The sequence below is a fragment of the Takifugu flavidus genome, chromosome 6 (assembly GCF_003711565.1).
Source record: "Takifugu flavidus isolate HTHZ2018 chromosome 6, ASM371156v2, whole genome shotgun sequence".
Classification (NCBI taxonomy): Eukaryota; Metazoa; Chordata; class Actinopteri; order Tetraodontiformes; family Tetraodontidae; genus Takifugu; species Takifugu flavidus.
This window is the reverse complement of record NC_079525.1, coordinates 1,969,990-1,985,310: the sequence shown is the minus strand read 5'-3', so window position 1 is coordinate 1,985,310 and position 15,321 is coordinate 1,969,990. Positions and strand designations below refer to the sequence as shown.

General features: G+C 45.4%; 1 long non-coding RNA gene across 1 annotated transcript; it reads right to left on the bottom strand.

Moving 5' to 3' along the window:
• Nucleotides 1-8,510: 8,510 nt before the first annotated feature.
• Nucleotides 8,511-9,792, bottom strand: LOC130527646 (uncharacterized). Its single transcript, XR_008951090.1, has 2 exons — nucleotides 8,779-9,792; nucleotides 8,511-8,650 (listed from the first exon to the last, which is right to left on the bottom strand). It is a non-coding gene; the product is annotated as an uncharacterized LOC130527646 (long non-coding RNA).
• Nucleotides 9,793-15,321: the final 5,529 nt, after the last annotated feature.

The window sequence follows — 15,321 nt, the reverse complement described above, 5'->3', positions numbered from 1 at the left end:
CAAACGTGAAAACAGAAAAAGATGCCTTCGGCTGTTGCAACATTCCTGGCAAAGAGGGATGTACAACATTCCCTTTGATCTTTTCATTACATACCCACACAATTCTTAACAGCCCCTTAAGTCACTCCAGGGCTCAGTCTATGCCCTCACAAGAGGGGATCAAAAGAAATCTGATAGTTCTGAAGATGCCAACATGAATTTTGATTTTAGTTACTGTCTAATGTCTTTTCAGAAGGACAAATGATGGTCATTGTGCTGTGAAGCTACATTGGGAGGTAGCTATGGAGGCCTTCACGGTGCCATCTAAACGAGCTGCCCTAGACACGGCACACAGAAGCAATGTGTCTGCGGTAATATCGGTCTTTTTACTGCATTATATCCCATCTTTGATTTAAAAGATCTACGGAGATTTTCTGCACCATTTTGCTATAATGTGATGCTGTGAAGAAGCAGAACCAGCCTTTGTGATCTGGTATGCATGCTCCAACATGAAACTGAAAGCCAGAAGTCATTCTGCTCGGTGGAGATGAATCTACATATTGTATATTATAACTGAATAGTGGCACTACATGCCGCACTGAATCTTTTCAAAATAAGAGTAACGTTTCCAGAAACTCCCCAGGATTTTGTCGTTGGTCATTTTCAAAGGAAAATCTGTGTTCTTGTGTGATGATATCGAGAACCCAAACAGAATTCACCTTAAGCTGATTTACACATGTTAATCTTAAGCTAAAGCAAGTCTAGTTAGCCAACTAAACAGTTCCCACAGTCGCATAATCAAACTTCTGGGGTCGCCTATATATATTTGCTGAATATCTAATACAAACCCATGAGAACCTTCATGAATTTGAATCAAATTCATAAATATGTGTCAACCTTTCATCTCTTTCTAATATTCAATCTGTCATCAGCTGCCTTCAAAGCTTCACTTTGTTTTCAGTAACGTCATCTGGGGTCGAAAGCAACTGCTGGGCTCTTTTTTCCATGAGGCTGTGAGACTTTGAACTCAATTTTAAAACACAGTGGCTCATATCACTGCAAAAGCAGTCAAAACACAAAGTTGTGGAAGGTGGTAGAGATTAAAGATATAGCCGGTGAAACTGCATAAAGAACTCTCATAAGGATGGGTGGATTGGCACAATGTTGGTACATTTTGTACATTCTGAATTAAGGAAAAGCTTCATTATACCTCTGTATCCAAGTTAAAATTTCAAACAAAGATGCATCTTCTCGCCAGCACCTATGGTTCCCAACCATCCCTTGAAAAACAGAAATGAGAGAGCAGCGCTCAGACTACTGATAACTGAAATCAAAGGATTTATTATGTACTGGGTCACAGGAGCAGAAGGCTGGGAGGTGTGGCCTTGCCACAAGAGAACTCCCAATTAGGCGCAGAAAAGGGAAAAATGCTGATGTCGGCAGGAGTGAAGACAATTGGGTCGGACGGCTCGGCCAACAAAGTGTTCCTTATCTATATTCTAGGGCTTTGACATCAAAGGTGATGGGTATTAGGTGAATATCTTCCCCTCTGTCGTTGCCAAAACCTTAGTTTTGATGCCACATGTATATTACTTGGTTCTTGCGTTTCAGTGTTCCCTGGTGTCTTTCTATTACTGTAAACGGAGACTTGGTCAATTCTTTTGCTAATTTCTCCGTCAATGTCTCATATGCAGCGGTCATGTGACGTCACTTCCTGTCATGCTTTGGTGCACATAGACTTCTAGCAGACAGAGATCTCTTTTTCTGTGTATTACTGAAGCATAATAGTACATGAAGCCATTTCCTGCCTTTTGTGCTCATCACCCACTCCAGCTGCTCTGCATTGTACGGCATGTCCTTATTGATTCTGATGTTTTCACAACACACTCACATCAACAGAGTTAAATCTGTTATGTGCTTTTGTTTTTCTTTGGTTATATTACTTTTTATGACCTTATTCTGCTCTTATCTTAACTCAACTTTAACAGCGCTCTAAAGTATGTGCTTTCTCTACGACAAACTCCTTTGTATGTCTCGTAAAGCTGCAGAAATGACAATAAAAGAGCCTTTGACTTGGAATCTGAGGAGAAAATGTGAAGGCTATCACCGACCTGAGTGCCGGGGATGATGTTGTCACCTATACGTTAAAGTAGTGATGAAAAACAAAGTACAGCACCCTGCTGTGAGTGCTGATAGTGCGCTTAATAAAGGATGTTGATGAGCTGCAAATCTCCTATGTGGCATATACGTGATATACAGTATATTTATGTGTAGCTCTTGGGTTTAAGACCACAAAAAATAGCTCAAATGCTCTGTTGAAGTCCACAGTTATTCTGCTGTCGCTTTTTAAAATTGCAGAGACGAGATGCTGGGTTCACTCTGCGATTCGCCCCTGGGGGTCACGGGGTAAATTATGCCATTATACCTTCATATCTTCCCCTTTCATCATTTCCCTCTTCAGGAGGTCACCCGAAAGGCAAAAAAGTGAGGATTGTTTAGCAAACGTTCCTCAGGGTCAGCGCTTTTTCTGCAGGATTTCTCTCTTACTCGGTTCCCCAGCGACCACCGTGTTTGCTTGGTGGGTTCTTATGCAGGTATAATTGCCTTTGCGGCACCTGTATCTCATTTAGCACATATTGCAATTGAATACCAATTATCTGTGAGTATGGACGGGTAATGACTTTAAGACGCATCCTGCAGATTCGAAATCAGTGTTAGAGATGCACTTCAAGCACACGCTCTGCTGAATTTCCACTTGTGTTTTCAACTCTGTTTCATTAGCATTTATCTGGCTTTTTATCGTTAATATCGACACACAAAGGAAACATCCTCTGGAATACAAGTAAAAATGTTTCACGATGTTGATGTGTGTCTTGAGTCGTACGTCCCTGTTTTATAGTAAATACCAAATAAGCTGCTACGCAGAACTGACTGGGGACATTGTAGTAATTCTGGAAATGTCACCTGTGCTTCCAGTAGGTCCAACTATATCACACCTTTCATAATGCCTGCAAGCAACTCAGTTGTTTGTGTGCAAATTGGATGCTGAATTTGACTAAAAGCAGCGTTTTTGCTTCACACCACATCATTTAGGAATCCACCTGGACATCAAAGAGCATAAAAGAACAAAAATAAATAAATAAATCAAGCCCCAAAATGACACTTCGGGCATTTGGGACCAGGATGTAGGGACAGCACAGCTTGAGGTGTCTGCTCATGTTCCTCGCCCAGCAAGCTAGCAGGTTGCCACCATAAACTGTGTTTTAGCTTTCTGTTTATTATGTATGATATTTAACCAATTACCAACTTTTATTTTTCTCTTGTTGCTTCATCTGATCTCCCATTGGAGCAAACTGTTGAGCGTTCACATTAAAACACTTGTTTACCATGGTGGATAAAGTGGGGAACAACAACAAAAGCAGTATGTGTTAGCGCTGAAAATTAAACGGTGAACGATCCATTGACGCCTGCTGTCCCGAAAGCGGATCAGATCACATGGAACCTACAACGTGAAACACTAAATAAGAAAGAAGAGGGTGGTATCAAGAGAGGACAAAAATCATTAGCCTCTCCTCTGCTATCCAATCCAGAGAATTTAGGTTTCTCACATTGAAGGAAAAACGATGGACCGAAAGGCTAAGAAAAGGACAGAGGAGCTTCGTTTAGTCCCCCATTCTGAACTTATGAGGAGGAGAAATTGGAAACAGAGACAAGGCTCTTGAGACCTTGAGGAAATTAAATACTGGATTCAATGGGCAGAGTGACTCAGTTGCACCATGCTTTTGTGAAATGACTCGGGAATTGGATCCCTTGCCGCTTAGCCAGGGATGTTATTGCTCTTGTAGCTATTTGTGTTTAACTAGGACTGGGCACTGAATCTCTCTCTCTCACATACACACACACACACACACACGCCCATACACACGCAAATATCCCAGTTTATATAAATGGACAATTAAACAAATTAAAAGTAATTAATAACAGCTGTCTGTCCTTTTTCTCTCTTATGAATTAAGGTAACAATCAGAAAAACAGACAATAACTATTCTGTTATTGGGTTTTGTTAATTATATGATAATTTCCTGAAGAGCCACAGTCCCCGCTGCTACATAAAGCAAGTCTTCTGTTGGATCAGGGCGCCTCAGAATCTCCATCTATATGAACTATTGCTTTTTGAATAATTCACATCCTTCTTTTCGTTTTCTGCTTTGTTGCCACGAGCTCACCTGTGGACTTATTGATGTGGAAAAAACATACCGGTACATTAAAATTCAGCTTCTATAGTAGCGTAGAGATGAACCCTAGGATTCCAATAAAGTGGGGATCCAAAACCTCTTTTTTGAGTCATATTTTCGGTAGGTAATATAAAATATAGTTCCTATTAGGAACACATAGGTTAATAACAAGATAAAATATGCATTTTATTTCAAATTTCAGTAAACACATATGCGTCATTACATTTTAAATTAAGGTGACAGGAGGGCAGACTGAGATGATGTCGGCAAGGTGACGTTGCGGTTGCAGAGGAAGGTCCCAGAAACAGGGCCGATCCATGTTCTGATATTCTGCAGGGCTTCAATCCTCCAGTGGTCCGCAGCCTTGAGAAAGGGCAGGAGGGGGCTCCCACATGGGGAAATTGAATGCTGCTTGCATCGTTTATGGAGGACTTAACGGCCAATGTGTACCTGGGGAGCACTGAGAAACAGAAGAGCCAGCATGGGAGCAGGAAGAGGAGATCATGATTAAAACAGCGGGGGCAGCAGACTTGGGCCCCCAAGGCCTCACCCTGGAGCCTTCCTATCTCATTAACACCTCGCGTCCAACTTTTGATCTCCCTCAATAATCCAGCTTCTCTTTGAAATTTCAACAGTGAAGCTCTGCACGCACATGCTCCAGACCACTCTTCCAGCTGGCGGCGACAATGGCAGCATTTCAGCCGGAAACCCAAAGGTACCAGTTCATCCAGAGTAAGCATGAATATTCACAGTCCCTGTTCCTGCTTTTATCTTGGTTTCCTCCCATTCTCTGAGCGGGGTGGAGATTCTCACAGCCGAGAGCGGCCGACGTCACCGGGCTCCACAGCTTCGCCGGCGTCCTCATGAATAGAATAATGAATGGATGGTAAACAGGGACACAAGCCGGGATTTATCTTCCTCAGATATAAAAGTGTTTTCTTTCCTTCTCACACCTCAGCGTCTGCACTGCGAGCATTGTCTGACGCCGCGCTTGCAAAGTGTTGACACAAGTTTTAAAAAAAAAATAAAGTAAATCAAGAATTGTTGTTTTTTATTTGCACTCAAAACACCAAAGACACCGAGCCACCTTTGCCGTGTTGTTCAGGTCCATAAATGAATAGAAATAGATTCCAGGTTTGAGTTCAACTTTTCTTTGTACCACACTGGAATGGCGATGACTCTCTAAACTCATATATGCTTAGCTGTGCTCCTCACTGGCCAACCGTCGTAAATCCCAAATGTCCACATGTGTAGAGACGTTTGCATCATTGGGAAACAAAGAAAATTACAAAGAATTTATTTTGTTGGTTTTTTAATCTTTTTTTTCTTGCTAAGCTGACAATTCATTTGTTGATGTTCTGGGATTAGTTTATTAAGGATTTACTGGATTTTTGGTGTGTGTGTGTGTGTGTGTGTTGTACAATTAATATGCACCCCATTTTGTGGGTCCTATTTCATGTGCCAAGTTCTTTTTTCTGGTCAAGTTGGCAAACAGCTCAGGCAAACAGGGGCTAAAAATTTGGCCCCGTCACGCACTGATTTCCCTAACGTGGGTCAATTTGAAATTCTGATAATCCACTGTTAACAATCCCCAACACTGTTAGCGGGAGCTGGTGACAATCCAGCGAGTCATTGTGCCTGCTGTACAGGCGTGGGACAGCACTTACACACGTCTGCCAAGATATGGCGTTTATTTTATCCTCTAAATTTTTTGAAGGCGCTGGAATTTTTCCCGCTAATCCAATCATTTCGGCCCGCCCAAGCGCCATGATGCAGGGGGGCGACTGTGGCGCAGGCAATGGTGACAGAGCTGATGCAGCTCAGTGGAAAATGTACTGGCCAGGGCCCGATGGGTACAGATAGAGAGGCGAGGAGCGGCCAGGGCCAGAAGATAGCGTCCGACAACATCCAGCTAATCCAAAGAGCAAAGCGAAAACAGACCAAAAAGCGCCGATAAATAGAAACGATACAGGACCCGAAATCAAGATAAACATGGCAGATTAGAACAAAAACCAAGACGCCAATATGAGCCGATGAAACGTCGCCGTAACGATGTAAGTTAAAGGGACGTGGTAAACATGTGCCTGCAGCCTGTGGCAACATAAGGAAGGTTTCTCTGCTTTAGACGCTAGCATGCTCGACCGAGTCTAAGGCAACATAAAATGTAATCCACGCCTGCGACGCGATTCGCTTCAACGCCACGGCGTGTTTGCAAATGCATTCTGAGGCGAGAGGCAGCGAGATGATCTGAGAGAGCGGAAACACGTGGCGGCGTGGGGCGGTTTTAGTCCACACAAAGAGGTTTTGCCTTCTTTGTGATTCCGACTTTTAAAACTTGCCCGATTTATTAAATTCCGAGAGTCCTCCCTGTCCTATAATGTTCTCTGCGACTCATGCTCGATATTTGAGCGACTCGGCCTCTCAACGCCAAAGAAACCCAGAGGATTGTGCGGCATGTTATTTATAAGATTGATTATACTTTTGCCTTTAACGATGCGTGCGATTGCAGGGCAGATATGAACCATATTTAAAAACGGTGAACTGCACAATCACGTTGGACGAGACGGAAATGAAATTGTGGTCATGCGAGGTTGTCACTTTGCCTGTTTCCTGCTGACGCCGTGTGTTTGGCTTTCTTCTCCCCGCCTGTATTTGTTTACACCTGAACTTCTCAATGCAAATTATTGATAGTCAGCAGCTGGGGAAGGGCGATAAGAGCCTCCTGCCATCTTCGCCTCACTGTCACCATTTTTTCCGCGCTCGCTTGGGTTGTTGGGGTTTTTTTTTTCCATCCTCCTTCCCTCGCCGTCTTCCTTTCTGCGCAGATACAACGGCCATGTGACGGGTTATCTGATGAATATATATGAATAATTGCTGTTCATCATAGTGGTGAATTTATGTTTTTAAAAAGTGCTGCTTTATCAGCAGGTGCGGAGATAACTGATTGATACCGACAAGGATCCTTGACCACAGTAAGGACTTTTGCACTGTGCACCTGTGTCTGGTGTTTAATACTCAGCCATTCTATGTGAACAGCTTCCTGCAGGTGATGGATTTGCTCGCCTTGTTTGTGTAGCAAATATAAAAGAATAATAAAGCCAGTGAGCAACCTGGGTGTCTTGCGCAACCAGAGGGGAAGTCAAGGGCGCACACGCATTCCAAGTAGCTAAAATCGTTTGACACTTTTACGTTAATGAACACCCTCCATGTAATCTGTGCTCAGGGTAATGTGCTCTCATGTGGTGTTGCTTCCCAAGTCAAACTGTGTCTCATTTTCTGGAAGGTAACATTGCGTGTAAATTAAAACGACAGCTTATCCCCGTGAACAGAACTGCTATACAAACAACGCGGCGCGCAGCCGAGCAATCTGGAGCCGGAGCATTTATCTTTCCATCACCTTGACTTCAGCTAAAATAGCACCGATTACAAGGCGGAGCATTGAATTCTTTGTAATTCCAAAATTATTTGTGCATGGAACAGTGTGAGATAGCAATGGAATGCGCTGTTATTTTAGCCGCGAGCGCAGACATAACGAGGACACTGTGGTCGAAGGGATAAATAGTAGCCACAAAGGCTCCTCAGTTGTTATTTCCATTGCCACAAAAGCCAAAAACCTTTCCTCCTGAGCCCTCTGACCCCGCGGCTGCAGGCTTTACTGAGATGACGGGGGTGTTGCACCACGGACGCTCGTGACAGGAAGCAGGCGTTACGCCGGTCCCACACCAGATCGTGTCCATCCTCCTCCACTCGCTTCTACACTCACCTCAGGAGCCGTGCAGCTTATTTTACATAAGCATTTTATATAAGTAGTGTGCGGGGGTTGTCCTCCATCGTCATAGAAGCAGAATTAACACTCTTTCTCTCTCAATCGCACCTGTGGGCTGGACGCCTGTGTTGCTCTGTCAGGTCTTGTAAGGACGTGGGAAAATAAATGCATAACAATGACGAGTCAAAACCCACTGCATTTTCATTTGTTCGTGCGCTGGGGCGTATTTTGTCCAATTTCCCAGGAAAATGGATCAAAATGTCCATCAAATTAAAAAGGACTGAAGGAAGAGGTGTAAGAGATTAGTGGAGATGAATTCCTCCTGGAAACCTCCCTATTGTCCCTTTATGTATTGGATTTGGTTATGGTTACAAACACACACACACACACACAGACTTACTTCAGAGTTGGACATCATCCGGTTGGAAAACATGGCTGCTTCTTTGATCACATCGGCCAGGGTCAACGTAATCTTTCGGCCCCTGTATGTGTCGGCCTCTCGTGGGAATAAGGAGCGCGCCAGGCTGCCGTTGAGGTTTAAGATCTTTTTATTCAGCTGAATTCAAATTGTTTCATGCAGGGACATTCAATGGTGACCATTCTTTCATGTTTGACTTTGTTGTTAGTTTCATTCAATGTTCACTTTGGCCTTTTGTTGGGTCTGTAAAGTCTGTAAAACAGAAAATACCAAAAGACCGTCGAGAAAATGAGAACGCTGAATTATGCAGGAAGTGAAGAATCATTAAGCTGTTTTGATGACTCTGAAAGAAGAATTGCGGTGCACTTAATTCATCTTACCGAAGAGACGGGGGTCTATCCCAGGGGTTCTCCCACGTCTCCCTAATGTAGATGACAAGGTAGCTTCAGCGGCTTGAGCTAACCTTTTTTTTTTGCTTCACCATTTCTCTCTTCCTGTGCTTAAAGGAACAGGAAAATATTTTTTCTGACATAGGTATTCCCACGACATTCGGGTTACCTTCTTTGTTTAAAGACACTCCTGTAGACGTACCTGCAGGCGCGACTGAAAGGAAGGAGCGCCAGGAGAGCTTTATATAACAGGCCCAGACACTGCCGAACAAATCAAAACGACAGGAAGGAACTTTGATTGTGACGCTGAGTTCCCTGAAGTGAGAGAGACTGCTACAACCTGATGGCCCTGGATTGGACACCTGAGACACGTGGACTCCAGGTTTCCACACCCTGGATGAGTAGAGGAAGCCCCTCCCCCTCCAGTGAGGGACATTTTGAAGGCATGGCCACTGAGATGGGATGTCGCCACCTTCCAAGTGCGAACTCAGGCGCTCTAACAGCTGAGGCGTTTTCCCGGTGTCTCACAGCATGATGTTTTCAGAGTCGTCACTGAACGCCCCCTCCTCCCATCAGTCGCAGTCTTTGACTGTTCCATCAGGGGTGGAGGGATGGGGGGGGGCTTTCAATGCAACGCTACAAAGTGTCATTTGAATGGCTCAGAGGATTGTTTGCTGCTGGCTGCCCTCTATCAAAGGCCTCTTTCACACGGGAAAATACAGCGGCGTTGAAGCCTTGTCACATACATCATGCTCCACGAGCGCCGCTTTGTAAACAGCCAGATCACATGGCGATAGCGCCCGCCGACTCCGATCATCCGCCGCCATCTTGTGGCATGGAATCACACCCAACCCTTTGGTTTTATGTCAACTTTTTCTGTCCTGCATCTGTCCAGGACGCCAAACTGGTTAAAAATGATGCTGATGGATGGATGGATGGATGGATGGATGGATGGATGGATGGATGGATGGATGGATGGATGGATGGATGAGATGAGATGAGATGAGATGAAAATAAGCCGGATCGTATTTCCCCATTGATCCAAACAAAAGTTGGGGTTTAAGACTGGAACGAAAGAGCGGGGAGATTTTTATTTTATTTTATTTTTTCCTCCCTGTGATGAATGAACGGGCAGATCAAGGATAATTTTCCCGTCGTCTCCGCTCCCTGAGCTCAAGAAAACACAAGAGCAAAAGTCATTAAGTCCTAAATTCAGCTGTTTAAATCTAGGCCGTGCCTGCGTGCGTGTGTGTGTGTCCGTGTGTGTGTGTGTGTGTGTGCGTGTGTGTGTGTGTGTGTGGAAGGCCTGAAGCTGAAATACAAATGTGTGGTAAAAACAGATCCTGCTTCTCCTTGTTTTTGCATCATGTCCTGGTTCTAAATCAGGGACGTGTTAATTATTCACGTGGCGTTGGAGACATGTGTCTCGAGAGCAAATTGCACCTGAAAATGTCAGACACATGTTTGTGTAAAAATCAGCATGTCTTCCCGAGTGCCCTTTTCTCCTGGATGACAATAAATCCTCTCAATTGCTCTTAATGTGCTGATGGCTGACAAAAATGCTAGATTTGATTTGAACATCCCACCACAGTTGATAGGAAAGGAGCCACACATCTACGAACCGATGCTTTGGTTTCGTGATAAACAAGCTAACTTTTTCTCAAGGTAAGCCATGTTTACAGTAACTTCCTGCATTCAGCATTGAAGCAGGATGGCTTTACTTCTGTAAAGGTGTCTGTAATATCAGTCAGAAAGGGCGAGAAATCCATAAATAAATGGAAGTGAGTCACAACGATAACCTTTGTATTGTTAAGTGTTGCTTGTTTCAGTAAAGCCCCGTTGATGTTGCCATGGGTGATTTTCTTATTCTTATCTCTGTGGCAACGCTATTGAAGCGTTGTCATGTAAAAAGTGTTGAATCCACTTTCACTATAATTAAAGTGTGGCTCAGTTCATTTCAAACGAGTCTGCTATTTTCTTGCAGCTGAATAGAAGCACTAAATTGGTGTCACTGCACATGAGCCTCAGTCAGCGCCCTGACTGGCCGAATTGCTTTCACCCAAGAGAAGAAACCGAAGTGATGAACCGGTCAAATGACAGGTTCAACGTGTGCGGGTCAAAAGGTCGGCTCAAAGGTGTAAATGAACAGGACAAAAGTAAATGAGTGTAAAGAGCGTTCCAACTGGTGCAGGAAAGCTGCCCTTCCCAAGAAACAGATGGCCAGTACTGACTAACCAGGTCCCAGATGGGGGTACGAGCAGTTCCGCCTCGTCCACTGCACCAAGAGACACGGCGAGGACGCCGGGCAGGTTCAGAGGAGGCTAAAAAGTTGCTGCGGTGACACGTGGAAGCAGCTGTTGCGGCATCAGCCCCACGGCTGCGGACAGGAAGGTGATGCTGCGACTTCTGCCTGACATTAAAACGCCGGAGAAACGACACGTGATAATAAGCCTTGAGCCTATCGACCGTCTTATTGACCGCGTGAGAACGCTGCTAATGGCGCCGTGGTGCCAGGACCTCATTATTCGCCATCAACATTTGGACCGCGGCGTGAATGAATCAGAGCCGCTGACGAGGACGGTTGGACGTGTACGCGGGCGTCCCATCTGTGATCACTTCCTCCCAACCTTTCCTTGTTTGCTGCCCATCGTATGACCGAGGGAACGGATCCTTCTTTAATAAATGAAGGCAAACCTCGTAGGCTACAGGAAATCAGGCAGCGGTGTGAAATTACATCCAAGACTTTCCAATAAAAGGTCTTTAAAGGCTGAAATTGTTTTTGAGGTTTATGTTACAGCGGTTATTAACTAATAACTCCAAATATCATCAGGTCGCAGCGAGGGTATTGCTATCCCCCTGCTCAGTGTCATTCCAGATGTAATGATCGTCTAACGCCGCCGCGGCTCCTATCAATCAATAGTGTGGAAACCGAGCAGTGCGTGTCCGTGCACTGGAGGCCGGGGGGTTCAGATGTGATGCATGGGGCACTTGTAGCTCGCTGACCACAAGGCCAAGAATGATGAGGCATTGATAGATGCGGTCTAAGCGATCATTATTTTGATATCGCACACTTATTTACAGCACTCTTGGTTAAGAAGGCCTGTAGATTCCAACTGGGAGTTTCTGGATTAAAAACTGAGGGGGGTGTTCAGGGCCCTTAATAAATGACCCCTCTTGCTGCTCACAGGTTCCTCTAACGGCCTCCGTCCGATATCGCAGGCTACAGTAAGATCAGCAAACATCGTTGACAATCCAGCGGCATGTGCCCTTGAGCAACCTTGAGGAGGAGCACTGGCTTATCTCTCGGTTTGCTTTGTTGCTACTTTCGCCGACCGCATGGGCGGGTATATGAACGTGCACTATTGGGGGTATCAGATGTACTGCCTGTCTACAAAAGCTGCTTCCACCCCTCTCAGACTGAGATAGAGGCCCCCGGAAGGAGTCTCACCTCGCGATTAATGGGTGAGTCATGCCCAACTTTCTCATTTTTGGACTAAATCTCGCTTTAAAATGCGGCCGCCGTCGGTTGACTGAGACATTTCGAGCTTCATCAGTCGGAAAAGCGGATATATTTTAGACCCCTCTCTGTACTGATGAGACACGCGTGGCTCTATCCTGGAAGTCAAAGCCTTTGATCGGGATGACCGTACAGTCGGACCACTCATTGTTCCGAACAATCCGGAGCCTCCTCAGGTCGAAGTTGCTGTTTACTCGGACACCACGTTACACTGAATAATGCATATTCGGTTTGACAGGTGCGATTGTTTGCAAGGCACGCGTGGGACTGTGTAGGAGTAATCCACTAAAGACACGTCAATCAAAATATTCCTTCACAATTTGCATACTGAGATTACAACAAACCCATAAAATACTAATTCTCACAGCATAAACAGTCTGCAAATTAGTCATCTTCTCTTTGCTTCTTATGCAAGTCAATAACATGTTTTTTTGGGTTTTTTTTAAATGCTGCCAGCGATTTTCATAAATTTGAATTTAATGTCTTTGGAGTGCATTTTTTTTTAAATCACTGTCTATTGTCAGCATGTTCTCTGTTGTCTGTATGTTCTCTCTATGTTTAATGACAAGTCAGTGACGGCTGTTGATGAGGAGGGACAGAACCCAAGTCTGGGTTTTTAGTGCCACCTCGTGGCGCGGGCGGGTAAGACGAGCAGCGAAGACGCCTGCGTGGCGGACGGTTGGGATTCTTGAGAGTTGAAACGAGGGCAGGGAATAATAGGCTCGGCCCCAGATATCAACAACAGCTCTCACCGCTCGAATCCCGTCAAGAATTGATGCTATATTAGGAAATGTGCTAAACCAACCGCTGATTTCTGCAATTTCTCCAGTAAAACACCAAGAAGTGTCTCCTCTGGTGGGGGATAAAGGAGATGTTAAAGCGATCGCCTTTCCAGACAAGGGTGCATAGCATGAGAACATGAAATGCACAAAAAATGCTGGGTAGCAGCTAATGATTCATTTCCCGCCCTAATTTTGGGTGGTTCGCATGAACAGCGTTTCTTGTTATCTTCCCCCTTGTTGCGAGCAAGTTTTAAACCCCCGCCCTCGTCGTGATCTACAGAGGAAAGCCGTTGCTTCTCCCAGCCCAGCAGAAGACTCTTGATGGACACTCTTCTTCCTCCTCTCCGCCGCAGCGTCCAAATCAAATGTTTCCAGTTGAGGCTTTGGTGGGCACCGGGGGTACATTTATCTTATCTCTCACCTCAGAGGAGGGATGAAGGCGGCGTGACAGCAGCATCTCCAGGGGAATGATAGCGGCGGTAATGATGTTACCGCCGCTTCATACCCAAAATCTTTAAATAAGCTAGCGCGACTCTGAGTCTGAGTAGGGGAGCGTTTCATTGTCCGTCTGTCGACTGCTGATTTCATCTCCATTATGACAGTTTGGAAGTCTTTAAGATAGGCAAACGCGAAGTAACTCTTGGAATTTGATTCACCTTCGCATCGGCGCGCCTCGATGGGTTTTTTCCTTATCTCCGGCTCGCCAGGCTACCCCAGCAGCCACACAAAGAAGCAGAGGACGTGACTGTTATGAGAAAACATTTAAGACAGGCGTGGGTGGCCTGGGAGTTGACCCCCGGCCATCGGCGCCCGAACACCTCTGAGAAAAGTGGCGACGGCTCGACCGAGCGGAAAGGGGAGGAACCCGCCTTTCACAAATCGCAATCAATGTTAGACTCGATCAAAATCGACGCAGGCTGCTGAGTGAGGTTCAGAAATAATGAAAGGGTTCGTCCGGGATGATGGACAGACCCACTTTTGCCCTCACATGCACCCATCAACAAGTGACAAGACCTTCCGATGGCAGCCGCTTGGTCAGCGTTGCCATGACGGAGCTCACCGACGGCGGCGGGGTCCCAAAAAGTGGCCCCCATTTTTACTGTCAACAGCACAAGTTGCTCATTTCTTCGCACTATAATTGAATATTTCAGAGTCTTTGAGCCTCGACTCTGCATTTCTTTGTATAGAAGCAGATCAAGCCGACAGTTGGATATTTAAAAAGGCTTTGATTCAGCAAAAAGTGGTCGTTGTGTCAGACACGAGCTGTGTGTGCTTAAATATAGAGCTGTTGATGTCATATACGCACAGCCGGCACCAAGGAACTAGTGGAAAGGTCACCTCGGTATAAGAGCTCACGCACGGTTAAATATGCTGTTGATTGAAATTGAAGTGGATGAGATTGAAAGGAGAGGAGGAAGTGACAGAAGAGGAAGGCAGAGAGAGGAAGTCTGTGGAGAGGACAAGGGAAGAAAACTGTCTGGACGGGAGAGGAATGAGGAGCAGGGAGGGTAAAACGGGAAGAGATGAAGGAGGGAAGAGAGGAAAAGACCGGTGATGTCATCTGTTGGGATCAGTAAATACCCCCACATCTCTGCACCCATTGTGTGTGTGTGTGTGTGTGTGTGTGTGTGTGTTGTGTGTGTGTGTGTGGGCACTGTAGGGTGCACTAATTGTTTAAAGTAGAGTCAGCATCCGAAAGCGATAGGCAGAGGAGAGCGAGTGGAAAACACGAAGTACCAATTAAATAAAGCAAGATGGATGAAGTCTGCTTCCCTAGATAGATAGAGAGAGAGAGAGAGAGGAGAGAGAGAGAGAGAGAGAGAGAGAGAGAGAGAGAGAGAGAGAGAGAGAGAGAGAGAGAGAAGCGGAGGACTCCAGGTTCAATCCCAGGTGTGGACAAACCTACAGGGGTGTCCTGCTAGAAGCGGGAGGTGCTTCAGAGCACCGCCATGGTGCCCTTTAGCAAGGTACTGAAGCCCCAAATGCTCCTGTGATGAGCTGGTAACTCATTCAGGGATGGATTTGCCCCCTCTGGGCAGTAATTCCAACACTACCGGCATGAGAAGCACCACAGCGGCCATCTTTATTTTTTCTCAAAGGCAGTGATGAGCAAGCGGCTCCTACGTTAACGTTTGAATACTGCAATCCAGGGGTTGGAAACTTTGCTTTTTCTTTTTCCAAAAAAATTATTTACAGGGTTGTTGAAGTTTTCTGAGCATATATTGAAATACCCTC